A 15,166-nucleotide genomic window follows, 5' to 3' on the forward strand; every position below is an offset into this window, starting at 1 on the left:
GCACAGGTTCATTCTGGTGGCCATTGATTATTTCACTAAGTGGGTTGAAGCTAAAACTTTCAAATCTATGACCAAGAAGGCAGTGGTCGATTTTGTGCATGCAAATATCATTTGTCGGTTTGGAATCCCAAAGGTGATCATCACAGATAACAGTGCTAATCTTAATAGTCATCTGATGAAAGAGGTATGTCAACATTTCAAGATAACGCATCACAATTCCACCCCATACCGCCCCAAGGCGAATGGAGCAGTCGAGGTAGCCAACAAGAACATAAAGAAGATACTGCAGAGAATGGTACAAGGTTCCAGGCAATTGCATGAGAAGTTGCCCTTTGCTCTGTTGGGTTATCGCACTACTATTCGCACTTCAGTAGGTGCAACTCCTTATTTGTTGGTATATGGCACTGAAGCAGTGATACCCGCGGAACTTGAAATATCATCCCTTCAGATTGTTGCTGAGGCCGAAATTGATGATGATAAGTGGGTTAACACCCGTTTGGAACAATTGAGTTTGATTGATGAGAAAAGATTGGCAGCAGTGTGTCATGGACAGTTGTATCAAAAGAGAATGGCAAGAGCATACAACAAGAAGGTGCGTCCACGGAAATTTGAAGTGGGTCAACAAGTACTGAAACACATCTTTCCACATCAGGCTGAAGCAAAAGGCAAGTTCTCCCCAAATTGGCAAGGGTCGTTCATCGTAACGAGAGTGGTGTCCAATGGTGCTTTGCATTTAACAGATATAGAAGGAAAATCTGTAGATATGGCTATCAATTCTGATGCAGTCAAAAGATATTATGTATGATATCTTTGGTTTAAATTGTGTTTGTTTGTACTTGGCATGTTTTGAAGATTGGAATGACGAAGACATTTTACTCTGCCATCTAAACACTTTACCCTTTGTTACCTCTTTGAGCCTTATTTATTTTCTTTCATTCCCCTCTTTTGGAATCAGTATCAAAGTTCAGAAACATGGATACAAAAGGTAAATAAAGAAGAAAAAGAGGAAAAGATAAGAAAAAAGAGAAAGAAAAGAATGAAAAAGAGTGAAAAAGAAGAAGAAGAAGAAAAGAGAAAAGAGAGAAGTAACAACAACAAAGCAACTCCTACGTCATGAACTATGTTCTACCTGATTCCTTTTAAGGGTACGTAGGCAGCCTCATGGTTCAGTCCCATCAAAATAAAAATTCAAAAGTCCCCAAGCAAAAAAAAACTGGGGTAGAAGTTGCGGTTGTTGTAAGAGATCTGATTCCAAGAGTTATAATTTTGAACCCGTTCAAGCTGTTTTTGAGCCTTTGTGATGTCTTTTCTTTCTAACCCTACCCAAAAGCCCACATTACGGTCTAAAGAAAAACCTTCCGACCAGTCTGTGAGAGATGCCAAGTCGAGCAAGCAGAGATGTGATTCATATCAGGGGCAACACTCCAATCTGAATAGGAAAAATGAAAAATGAGAGTCTTATTGGTGAAAACCCTCATGGGCATCGTAAGGCGATGGAAAGCTGAGAGAAATTTAAAAAATGAGAGAGTCTTATTGGTGAAAACCCGAATGGGCATTGTAGGGTAAAGGTGAGTTGAGAGATGAACAAATAAGAGAAGTTTGTTGGTGAAAACCCTTCAGGGCACCGCAGGCCGAACAAGGTCAGTGATTTGGCAAAGAAATTGGGTTATGGAGATCCTGGGGAACAAAGTATGACAACTGAAAGCTAATTGGTTGAACGGGCTAGGTTGATTAATCCGAAATGCATGTCATGATCATTGGTGCCAGCTGCCTCACTCAGATAAGTTCTTTTTCATTTTCTCCCTCAAACAATCATCCTGTTTCAAGTTTCCCTTCTTTATTTCTTTACCCTCGAAGTCATTGAATTTCATTCTTTTGGGTTTGTCTCTCTAATGCTTTTTCCAATGTTAGCCTTGTTTAAGCAAGTAAGAAAGGATTTCAAACCTTACTACCAAACATCCAAAATTGCACAAAGCAAAGTGCAGCCAAAGCATACCAGAAATAACATGATGCAAAAGTAAAAATAAGGTGTTAATGAAAGTTCAAACGGTCTAGTGGTTTGTAAATTTTGTGGAAGACACGGAGATTCAAATTGGAAGGACAAAAATGTAAAACAACGGGTTGGGTGCAGAGCATTCGGGTCATTCAGGGTACTGTGGTTGAAATTCAGTCAGAAAGGCAAACAATTCTTGGCCAGTTCGAGACGGCCAGTCAAAGCAAAGCACAACAGCGAAAGATCCACCTTCAGCAAGAATGCCGCAAACTACCACCACATTTTCAAACTAACAAGACTTTTCTTTGATTGAAACAGGGGCAGAAAATTTCTTTTGTTTTAGAGAAACCCATCATAAGCAAAGCATGTACCGGACAGGTTCGATCGTAAATTCTCAGGACCCTCCTGGATAATGGGATTTAATTTAAAGTTCTCAGGGCCCTCCTGGACAATGGGACCTAGTTAAAATTCAAAACATTCATGAGTAACAAGATCTAGCATAAGCTCTACCTTGAGGAAATATAAGTTAGCTTTGAAGTTTTCACTCTTAGGATGAGATTCAATTTGAAATTTCCAAGACCCTCATGAATAATGGGACTTAGTTTTAAGACCTCCATTAGATGATAAGATTTAGCCTAAGTCCTACCTTTAGAAAATATAATTTAGCTTTAAAGTTGACATTCTTAAGATGATATTTGATTATAATTTTCAGGACCCTCCTGAATAATGGGATCTAGCTTTTAAAATTCTTAGAGATATTGGGTAAACATGATTCAATTAACACTCGCAGATGTGCCCAGCTACCAAACTGGGGCAAACAAGTTTCTTTGTTTTGTCTATTCTGTTGTAATCAGGCGTCCACTTGGAGAGCAAGGGAAAACAAAACGAGTTTCAAGAATAGAAAGCAGTTTAGGTTCAAGCAATTAGGCCACCCACCTGAAGAGCAAGGAGAGATAGTTCAAAAGAAAGGCAATTTCAAGAATGGAAAGCAATTCAGTTTCAGCAATCAGGCACCCACCTAGAGAAACAAGGGAAGACAGTTCAAAAAAAGGCAGTTTCAAGGAGAAAACAATTCAGGTCCATCAATCAGGAGCCTACCTGAAGAACAAGGGAGAACTAGACAGTTCCAAGGGAAAGAAGTCTCAAGAGAAAGTAGTTCAGTTTCAGCAATCAGACGCCCACCTGGAGAAACAAGGGAAGATGACCCAAGTTTCAAAGGAAAGCGGGCCAAGATCAGCAATCAGGCGCCCACATGGAGAACAAGGGAAAACGAGTCAAGTCTCGAAGGAAATACAGTTAAAGTTTTGGCAATCAGGCGCCCACCTGAAGAGCAAGGGAATACAGTTAAAGTTTTGGCAATCATACGCCCACCTGGAGAGCAAGGCAATATATTTCAAGTTTTGTCAATAAGGCGACCACCTGAAGAGCAAGGGAATACAGTTCAAGTTTTGCCAATCAGGCACCTCACCTGGAGAACCATGGAAAAGCAGTTCAAGTTTCAAAGAAAAACAATTCAAGTTTTGGCAATCAGGTGCCCACCTGAAAAACATAGGAATATAGTTCAAATACCATCAATCAGGCGCCCGCCTGGAGAATAAGGGAATTCACTTCAGAATGCAATTCAAGGAAGCTCGTCTAGAGAGCACAAGTCAACAGAGCAACAAAACTGCAAGATCAAGTTTGAAGATGTGTAGATAGGATTATTGTAATTCATAGATCATATTTTAGTCTAGCTTCTTTTGTTTTGTTTTGGGGTAATAAGGAGTTCAGCAAGCAGTAGCAGCAACAACAACAGTGAAATCACAGCTTCCCGGTAGTTCCATCTACCGAAACTTCCCGAACTATACTGACCTGGTTCCTTTATAGCCAAGGATATGTAGGCAACCTCGAAAACAAGGTGCGGTCAAATCTTTCAAAAATGCTTCCCACGGAGTATTCAAACTGAAAAAAATCACTCGTATCCGCTCACTTTATCTTTGCACGAAAACTCTTCGTGTTTCCGAGTAAAGAGGGGCAACTGTGAGCATGTGATTTTTGCCCTATAGGAATTACTCTCATAAAATCTAAGAAAATAAATATTTCCCATTATTTACAATCTTATAGATTTTTCGTAGGATTTTTTGTTAATTGTTTGCATATATGTGCATGTTTACTTTCATTTAAATCATGAAAAATACCAAAATACCATACATTTCATTTAGGTTGTGTTGGTTACATTTCTAAGGTTAATTAATTAATTACATGTTTTATTAGAAATGAAAATCACAAAAATAGCTCATATTTTATTTTTTTAGGTTGTTATTTTTTCTCTTTTTTTAATTTAGGGTCAAGTAACTCTTTATAAATATTTAATTAGATAAGTAGTGTAATTTCTACAATTTACATAATTTGGGAATTTAATTTACGATATTATTAATCAAAGAAAGAAAAAAACACAAAAAGAAAAAGAAACAAAAAAGGGCATTGAGGAAGGGGGGCCAACTGGGCCAAGTCTCTATCCCAAAATCGGGCCCAATGCTCTAACCCATCCCAACCAGCCAACACTTAAAACCACTCCAGCCTAAATTCCCACATCTCACCCGCCCGACCCATTCCCCTGACCCGCCCCACTCACCCAAATATACTCAGACAATACAAGAACCCTAAAATTCCCAAGACTCAAATGGCGCAGATACTATTCATCATCTCTCTCATCCAAATCACTCCCAAACTCGCCAAAATTCATGGCGAGTGAACCCCAAACTTACACCACGCATTTCCCCTTCTCTCCTCCTGCCATATTATAACGGTTTCTGACACCCAAAGATTCCCTCCCCCCTCACTCGCCCGATTTCGAGCTATATCACGTGATGGAAAGTTCTGAAGGACGAGAGTTGGATGAGTGAGAGGCATTGGATCGATTTTACTCAATCTAAGCCTCACATTCATCAGATGTTCGTTTTCAAAAAGGACCTCATCCGATTTTGTAAAGGACAGAGAATTTCGAGGTAAAAGAATTAGAGAGAAAAATGTTTAAGGATTTTTTGGGCTTCTCATTTTCTCCTCTGAAAAATATTCTTTTTAAAATTCAAAAAATACATAAACATTTAGAGTGTTCAATCTAATTTTGGGTTCCAAAACATGGAAATTAATTGAGGTCTATTGAATATTTGTGAGGTTCAAGTTCGTCGATTTCGTTTCTACTGATGTCCTACTGATTTGCTGCTGAACTTCGCTAGGATTTTGGAATCAAAAGGTGTATTTGCTGATTCAGTAATTATTATAAAGGAAATTTGTAATTTTAGGTTCGATTTTTTTTCTCCTATGTGACTCTGTTTTTTTAGGTCTTCTTGAGCGATGAGATTCTGTCTAGAATGGTTTGTTTTGTTCTGTGATCGAATTTCTTACTGATGAATCTCTTCTCAATGGTGTGATGTGCTTGAGTACGTTTAGTCAGTAAGAGTTTTTTTGAGTGGTCGTCCTCTATGCTTTATATGCTTTAATTGTTATTATGGTGTCGAGTTATCATTTGAGTCAAGATGTCGTCGTTTTCAAATGAACGATTGCGTTCAGCTTTGGGATTGTATGGATTCCTGAAGGGTGTCACATTACTGTTAGTTTAGGTTGATTGGTTCTCCTAATGTTTGCAAAGTTTTCCTGTTATAGTTGGTTGGTCTGTTAACGTAAAGCTGCTCTTGTCTGTTGAAACATGGAAGTTGAATCATAGGTTTACTTGATTCTGAACATGACAGTATGAGTATGAAGCATTGCATTTGAGGTGTTATTAGTTTCTGTTTAAATAGGCTCTCATGAGAAGAATGTCGTAGTCCTCTGTTAATTAGTTCATTAGTTTGAGGTATGCTAAAGTATATCTTGTTTGCTTAATGGGTATAATGGATTCATCCCTCTTCTTTTTACTCCATATAACTGCACGAGGTGCGTCCGAATGGATAGTTCTATGTCATTTGTGCCACTTTTGAGTTATTTTGTACAAAGGGACTAGTGTGGTTATGTTAGTTTGGTTTAAAAGGATGAACCAGTTTTTCTTTTGTAGAAGATTTTTTGTTGTCTATTTCCAAGTTGATAGATAAGAACTGAAACTACGCGCCTGCTTGGAAGCTTCTGCTGTTGCAGGAATTTAGAAAAATTATCTTCATTGTATGTTTGGATGGAGTTAGTGCTTGATTCTGTTAACCCATTTTCTATACAACTCTTTGTAATAACCAGTTTTTCAGGAATTCAAATGTTGGTTTCGAAATTGGTTGGTCACTGCTATAATCTTTTACTTCATTAGAGGATCCTCACTCCCCATCCCTTAGTATAGATGTACAGAATCTCAAAAACCTGGCTTGAGTTTCATTTGGCATTAATCTTAGTTTGATGAGGTTTGTTGGTTAGCTGTTTCCCTTCTTTTCTCCTCTATCTTCATTCTTCCCCTTTCTTTTCTGATAATTTGATAGGCGGCACTTTGATTGGAGTTGGAGCTTATTTTCTTTTGTTTATTAAAATAACAGTTACATTGGTGTGAGGATAGGGCTCTAAGGGATGAAAGATTGCAAGCTGAATGATAGTAAGATATAGTAAGGCTTACTGGAAAATGGTATTTGTTACTGGATAATTAGTGAAAAACATGCCAACTGTTGATGGATTCATGAATACTTCATTGAGCTTTGGCAATTTCTTTAACTGCTGATGCTATTCTTTTCATGGTAGATTACTGTATTGGCATGCGAAATATGTCATATATTAAGGGAATTCCTAGTAACATTAATTAATATTTGGTTTTGTGTTGTCTCATTGAAGTTTGTAGTAATTGATCGAACCTCTGCTCTTATTTTGTGCTTTTATTGCTTGTTATAGAATACTATGCTAAGCTGCAAACAATCTTCTTGTAAAGTGACATGGATTCTTCAGTGAAAACAAGGTTATTGTAAATCATGGTTTTTATTTGCAAATATAGATGAACTAGTTGAATCACCTTCTTAATAATAAGATTATCGTAGTTGCGGGTACGGTTCCGTGACGTAGTTGTGATACTTAATCCCTAATTAGTTCTAATATGAATAACCATAGTTCATTTGGTTGAATAGTTTGGAGGCGTGCCATTCATATATATGAATCATATAACCAATGGCCCTCATATTTTACAACTTAGATGCTAAAATAAATCTCGTAGTTTGCTTTAGACACGTAATTAAATTATTACAACTACGGGTACGGTTCCCGTGACGTGGTTGTGATACCTAATTTTAAATTAGATTTAAATAGGAGCATCCTTAGTTTGCTTTAGTGAAATACTTTTCTTTTAATAAAATTGAGGTGTGTTATCCAATCACCTAGTCTATGGCCCTCATATTGATATCTCAACTAGTGTAGAAAATGCCTTGACCTTTCGAAGTTTTCTTTAGGCGCGTTAATTAAATAAGTCGCCATAGCTACGGGTACGGTTCCCGTGACATAGTCGTGATGCTTAATTTTAAAATCTGGGGGTACATTTATGTGACCCAGCCACAATTCAATCTTGTTAATAAAATAAACATGTTGTGGATTGTGGGTACGGTTACCGTGATATGATTCGTAATGTGTATTAAATAAATATTTGTATAACAATTGGATTATTAAAGCGGTTATAAAGTTAAAAAATGCACATAGGTTTCAAAGATGTTTTAAAATCAAATAAATAGGCCAATAATAACAGTTGAGCGACCGTACTAAAATTACGGACCCCGAGAATGCCTAATACATTCTCTCGGATTAACAGAATTCCATACCCGCATTTCTGTGTTCGCGGACTGTAAAACAGAGTCAATCTTTCCTCGATTCGGGATTTTAAATCGGTAATTTGGGACACCATAAATTATCCCAAGTGGTGACTCTAAATCTTAAATAAAATAATCCCGTGTCGATTGTCACTTAAATTGGAAAAAACTCCCTTATACCCCTTCCGGAGATGGAAAAAGGAGGTGTGACACTTGACAATTCATCTAGTGCATCAAATAAAGGTGATGTAATCACTCAGTCTATTTCACATGTTTCACCTTGTTTACATAATTATGTTCCTCCTAATGTACTTAGATCACACACTTCTTCTCATGAATGTAATAAAGATGTTACAAATTCTCATATGCAATATGAAGAAAATATTAGTTCTACATGCAATGCATCTATGACTAATAAAAACATGATTGATCTCTTGTAGCACAATAGATTGGGACATGTACTCTTTGTCAAAATGAGAGGAATTGAGTCCATACATGTTCATTTTTCACCCAAACAACCTTTCATCTGTCCTATATGCCCAATGGCTAAACAAAATAGATTGCCATTCTTAGAAAGAACTACAGTCACAACCAAAGTCTTTGAAATACTACATAATATCAATGAAACTAATGAGATGACAACAAAAAATGACCACTTGGGTCCCAACAATATCGACATAAAGCTCTAACATGATATCTAGCATGATTTACATCTCATTTACTTAATCACATGAAAAAAAAAGGGGTATCAACAAGAAAAAGTCACTAAACGGTGCCATGAAATGAATCAAGCCACAATTCTCACGGTGCACGCCCACACGCCCGTCACTTGGCATGTGCGTCACCTCAACACTAATCACATAACACATAGTGCGGGGTTTCGAACCCTCAGGACCAAGTTTGGAAGAGTTACTTACCTCAAACCAAGCCAATTCCGCGATGCCCTTGCCTCTCGAATCGGTCTCCATACGTCCCGAATCTAGCCAAAAGCAATACAATGCAATCAATATAGGTCAAGGAACTAATCCCACACGAAAATCTACTTAATTAGAAACAAATCCCGAAATTCACCCAAACTCGGCCTCGGGCCCACATCTTGAAATACAAAAAAAAAATCACAAAACTAGAAAGAACAATCACTCACGAGCCCATATATACGAAATTCATCAAAATCCTACTCCATTTGGCCCCTCAAATCCTCAAATCAGACTCTCCAAAATCCCAATCCCTAACCCCTCATTTTCACCCATAATATTCACTAATTATATGATTAAACAATGGAAAATCACCACATATACGAGTATTAGGGCTCAAGAAACTTACCTCACTGATAATCCCTTGAATCCCTCTTCAAAATACTCCCAAAAGCTTTAAAACGAACTGAAAATGGTGAAGAATGGACCAAAATTCTCGAAGTCCACAATTTGTACTTTCTACCAGAGATACCGCATTTGCGGTCCAAATGTCGCTTCTGCGATGCCGCACCTGTGAAAAATCAATCGTAGGTGCGGTTCCTACTTATTCTCTGAGAATTCGCTTCTGCGGTCACAATATCGCACCTGCGGTCTCGCAGGTGCGCTCTAATTCTCGCACCTGCGCTTCCAGCCCAAACCACTCCTGTCCGCATCTCTGAGCCTTTCTCTGCTTCTGCGACCCTTGCACCTGTGGTTCCCACTCAGTAGGTGTGGTTAAGACAGACCTAGCAGCTTCTACTACACTTTCCAAATTTCAAACTCTCCGTTAACCATCCGAAATCATCCCGACCCCCTCGAGACCTAAACCAAACATACTAACAAGTCATATATCAACATACGAACTTATTCGAACCTTTGAAACACTCAAAACAACATCAAAACACCAAATTACCATCGGATCCAAGTTTAAGAACTTCTAAACTTCCAAATTTCGCAAACGACGCTGAAACCTATCAAATCACCTCCGAATGACCCGAAAATTTGCACTCACGTCAAAAATGACAACACAAACCTACTCCAACTTCCGAAATTTCATTCCGACCCCGATATCAAATTTTCCACTGCCGACCAAAATCGCCAAATTTCCAACTTTTGCCAATTCAAGCCTAATTCTACTACGGACCTCCAAATCACATTCCGGACATGCTCCTAAGTGAAATATCACCTAAAGGAGCTAGCGGAACCATTAGAATTCACATCCGAGATCGTTTACATATAAGTTAACATCCGATCAACTTTCCAAACTTAAGCCTTCACAAAAGAGACTAAGTATCTCAAATCCTCTCCGAAACTACTCCAGACCCGAACCAACTGACCCAACATATCATAATATAGCTGAAGAACACAAAAAGAAGCAGAAATGGGGAAACGAGGCTATAACTCTCGAAATGATCGACGGGGTCGTTACAACTTTTAAGCTACACCACCTGCCAATTACAACCAATATCCATCCTATAATGGCAGAGCATTACATTGCTGTCATTCAACCAAAATTAACCAACAACAACAACAATTAACTAACAACAATTAACCAACAACAATACTAATAACAACTACAACCACAACAACAACGCTAATAACAACAACAACGCCAACCACAACAACAACTATACAAATGTTCAATAACAAAATAATATCAACAATACAATCATTATTCAAAATTATTCCCAACTAAATATTCACAAGTTCAAGACTTTGTTTAGCAATACACATCATTCAATAAGTAGATTTCATTATCTCCATCTTCACTACTAGAACCTTCATCGTCGGCATGGTTCGAAGGATCACGACGAGAATGATTTGCACATGGGGAAGGCTCACGAGACAAGGGAATGTCACGACCCAAACTGGACTCGGTCGTGATGGTGCCTCTCATGAAGATAAGACCAGCCGACACAATTCCAAAATCAACCATTTTCCATGTAAAAATGGGGTTTATACCATTTATAAATCATTAATCTCATAATGAACATTTAAAAGAAAAATGCGGAATAATTACAGAAGCCCGACATCGGGGTGTCACTAGTCATGAGCATCTACCAAGGTCTGAATACAACAAAACAGTCAAGTGTACTAAGTACAAAAATTGAAATGAGATGAAGAAACAATGTTGCGAACGTCGTGCAGCCACCTTGCTAACTCTGATGACTCCGCGTCTGTGCAATCAATACCTGCTATCGAATTCTGAAATACCTGAATCTGCACACGAGGTGCAGGGAGTAATGTGAGTAGTCCAACCTAGTAAGTAATACGAGTAAATAAGGACTGAGCAGTAGAAAACAATGAATCCACATTCATGATAACTCAATAAGCACACAGGCTGCTAATTTAGAATACGAGTCGATCGTCTTATTAAAATCCAGCCTTTTGGTAAACATTATTTGAAAATGCTTTGCGACAGCTTCAGTAGGGGTTCAATACCATTTATAATAAAAGAGATGAAAAATTATAATCGACCCCTCGGGCAAAACATAGTTCGTAAATAGCCCCTTGGCAAAACAGGAATCATAAACACCTCATAGCATGAAAATCTCAGTGGAAATAACAAAGCCAAATCAGTGATTAAATTCTGAACATCTCATAAACCCCAGCTTAAATGGAAGTTTTTTTAAAACATTTGTTGACCACTTTCGACAGAGGCTCAATATAAAGATGAGTGAAAACAGTCAATAAATCAACATATTCGATAGAAACTCATTTTAAAGAGGAGTGAAAATCAATAAGTTCATAAACAGGCCCCTCAGGCAAAGCATCACTCATGTGCATGTATATATCTATCGCCCCTCAGGCAAGCCTCTCAGTCACTCGTGACTCAACTCTTACCAATCAGCGCTCACACTCAGGACTCACACTTAATAGGTACCATATAGTAACCGCTGCGGCCCGCAACCCGATCTATATATCTCGTCGATGACGCTCACTGGGGGTGTGCAGACTCCGGAGGGGCTCTTACCACCCAAGCGCTATATCGCTGCGGCGTGCAGCCTGATCCAACATATCGCTGCAGCATGCAGCCCGATCCATATAAGTATCGTTGCGCATGTGCAGCCCAATCCATATATATATATATATATTGCTACGACGTGCAGCCTGATCCCTAACTATATAATCCTCACAACCAGGATCTCGGCCTCTATCAGTCATTAACCTCACAATCAGACTCTCGGTCTATCTCGGTCATCAACCTCACGATCACTCGGACCATCAGTAAAACAGGGAACTCAGCCCAAACAATTTTCATATTTTTAAAAAATAAAGTGATAAACCAGATTTAAACAATAAACAGGTAAAATACGACTGATGATATGCTTTCAAAACAAATAGAGTGAGGAAAAATAGTGAAAGTGCCCTAAGGGTCTCAGCAGGTCGGCACAAGGCCCCAAACATGGCATACAACCCAAAATATAATAACATCAAACAATTAACTATCAATTACGCATTAAGATAATCGTTCGGGATGGACTAAGTCATAATCCCCAGCGGTGCTCTACCCCACGCTCGTCATCTAGCGTGTAAGTCACCTCAATATAGCACAATGGTGTGTAATCCGGGGTTTCAAACCCTCAGAACAGCATTTACAATCATTACTTACCTCAAACCGGCTAAATCTCAAGCTCGCGACGCCTTTGCCTTCCAAATTAGCCTCCACGCGCGTCAAATTTATCCAAAATTAGAACGAATACATCACAATATGCTAAGGGAGCAAAGCCCAAGCAAAAACAATCGAAAAATATCGAAAATCCTGAAATTAGCAAAACCCGAGCCCTGGGACCACTTCTCGAAACTCAGGAATTTTCACATCAATAGATTCCTCATCTCCCCAAGAGTTCATACATATCAAAAACATCAAAATCCATCCACAATTGACCCTTCAAATCCCAAATGTTTGGTCTCCAATTTTTAAGCCCTAATTCTTCAATTTTCACCCTTAATTTCCATGATTTCTAGCTCTAATTCATGAAATAATAGCATAGGAACAAATTTTAGGTCCAAATTCCTTACCTCAATGAAGTTCCCTTAAAATCCCTCTCTCAAATCGCCCCAAAAGCTCCAAAGCCGAGATAAAAATGGTGAAATAGCTCAAAATTCGCGAAAGCGTCAATTTATATTTTCTGCCCAGAATTTTTCGCATTTGCGGCCATTTTATCGCTTATGCGGTACCGCATATGTGGCCCTTCTTCCGCTTCTGCGGAAGTCACTTAACTGGACAACAATCGCATCTGCGATCAAATCCCCGCATCTGCGACATCGCAGATGCGGCCACTCTAACCGCTTCTGCGGTCTCTACCCAGCAGGCTCATTTTCGCTTCTGCGACTAATCAACCGCACATGCGGTGCCGCATCTGCGGTCCACAATCTGCAGATGCGGAAATATCAGAAGCAGCAAATCTGAAGCTGCACAAATTCCAAATTCTCCGATAACCACCCAAAATCACCCCGAGGCCCCCGGGACCTCAACCAAAAGCACAAACATAACCCAATACCTTATTCAAACTTGTCCCAATCATCAAAACACCTCAAATAACATCAAATCATCCAAAGCACATCAGATTCAAGCCTAATTTTCTAAATTCTTCTGTAATACGCTTTTGATAAAAAACCCAACCAAACCATGTTTGAATGACCTAAAATTTTACTCACACATCCCAAATGATACAACAAATCTACTGCAACTGTCGGAGTTTCATTCCTACCTCTATATCAAAATCTCACATATCGACCGGAAAACGTCGAAATCTCAATTTCGCCAATTCAAGCCTAAACCTTCCACGGACTTCCAAAATGCATTCTGATCATCACGCTCCTAAGTCATAAATCACCTAACGGAGCTAACCAAATCGTAAAAGTTCCAATCCGAGATCATATACAAACAAGTCAAATATTGGTCAAACCTTTCAAGTTTCAAGCTTCAAACTGGTAACTGCTCTTCAAATTTTATTCCGATTATCCTGCAAACCAAAACCAACAATTTACATAAGTCATAATACATCACACGTGGTAAGTCATTCCCGAGAACTAGTGATCAAAGTGCAAAAGCTCAAAACGACTGGTCATGTCGTTACATCCTCCCCCACTTAAACATACGTTCATCCTCGAACGTGCCCAGAGTTGATCTATAAGCCACCAATTGCTGACTAACTTTACTATGCATATACCCGGGGGTGATCCCACGTCACCCTATCTTATATAGGTCCGATAACACATTGCAACTGAAATTACACAATCTAGTCTGGCCCCTAAGCCATAGAACCACATTTCCACTTTTGAAACCATCAATACGATCAAAACCTCACACCTATACTCTAAATAGACCCGAACCAGCTGTAATAACCCATGCCTACAACCTCGGAAGCAATCCAATGATATACCACATAACTCAAACACCCGTAGAGATAACTTCTATTCACATCAGCTGCACACAACAACTGAATACCGGTAGAAAACCTTTTATCCACTAAAGTTTCATTCCAACACTTTCATATACTGCCAATGAAAGGCCATAACCATTTCCCAGATCAACCATTCATGAAGCCCCTTCTCCTTTGGCAAAGACCATATCAATTCTTTTTTGAGCCAAACCTCGATATTATCCTTCCAACATGCTGAAATCGAATTCGTTCGTATTCATTAATGATCCCAACGATCTCCTCTGATCCAACACACTACTCTGTGACATGACACATCAATATAGGCTTCAGCCACAACTTGCATAATACACGCACCAATAAGCAACAGTCCAAACATACTCGAATCATGAAAAATGACTCTAACGAAAGAGCTGCCCCTCAAGCTCACCAATATCATCACAACACATGGTCATCATAGAAATAGAACACATGAATCTAACCCGCAATGTCATAACTCCACATAGCTTCGCTGCAACGCGCGATCCTATCCAAATACTGCTCCACACAAAAATCCTCGATTCACTATGCTCAAAACCGATAACTACGCACAATTTAATGTCTGGAGCCAAAGCAAATCATTACACCCACGGTGAAACAAATAACATACACCACGCAAACCCGAAAGGACATAACCAATACGCCATTCACCGAGCAACACCCAATCACTCTTCCCGCTTGACTTTCACTATGAAACTCCGACAGAACCGCACCATAGGTGCCTATAATCAACAGATCGTAACGTTTTGCAACACAAAAAGGTAACTCATAGATCTCCCCAGATTACCAATAAGCTCAATAACAACCAAATTAACACATCCTTCACCTACAACAACTCGAAGTCAACAAGGCCGTCTTGATGCCAGACACATATCTATATAGGTCTACCAATGGACCACACATCACCTCTAGTTACCCACAACAGATAAATAATCCTTCGAAGGTTCACAATGACTGAATCATAGAACATACTAACATCTGACTAACTTACCCACATTTTGCCATCCTCAACTACGAGCTAACCTACGTATGAGAACTTCCAGTCTCCAAGTCCAT

The sequence above is a fragment of the Nicotiana sylvestris genome, chromosome 4, assembly GCF_000393655.2.
Source record: "Nicotiana sylvestris chromosome 4, ASM39365v2, whole genome shotgun sequence".
In the NCBI taxonomy this organism is placed as follows: Eukaryota; Viridiplantae; Streptophyta; class Magnoliopsida; order Solanales; family Solanaceae; genus Nicotiana; species Nicotiana sylvestris.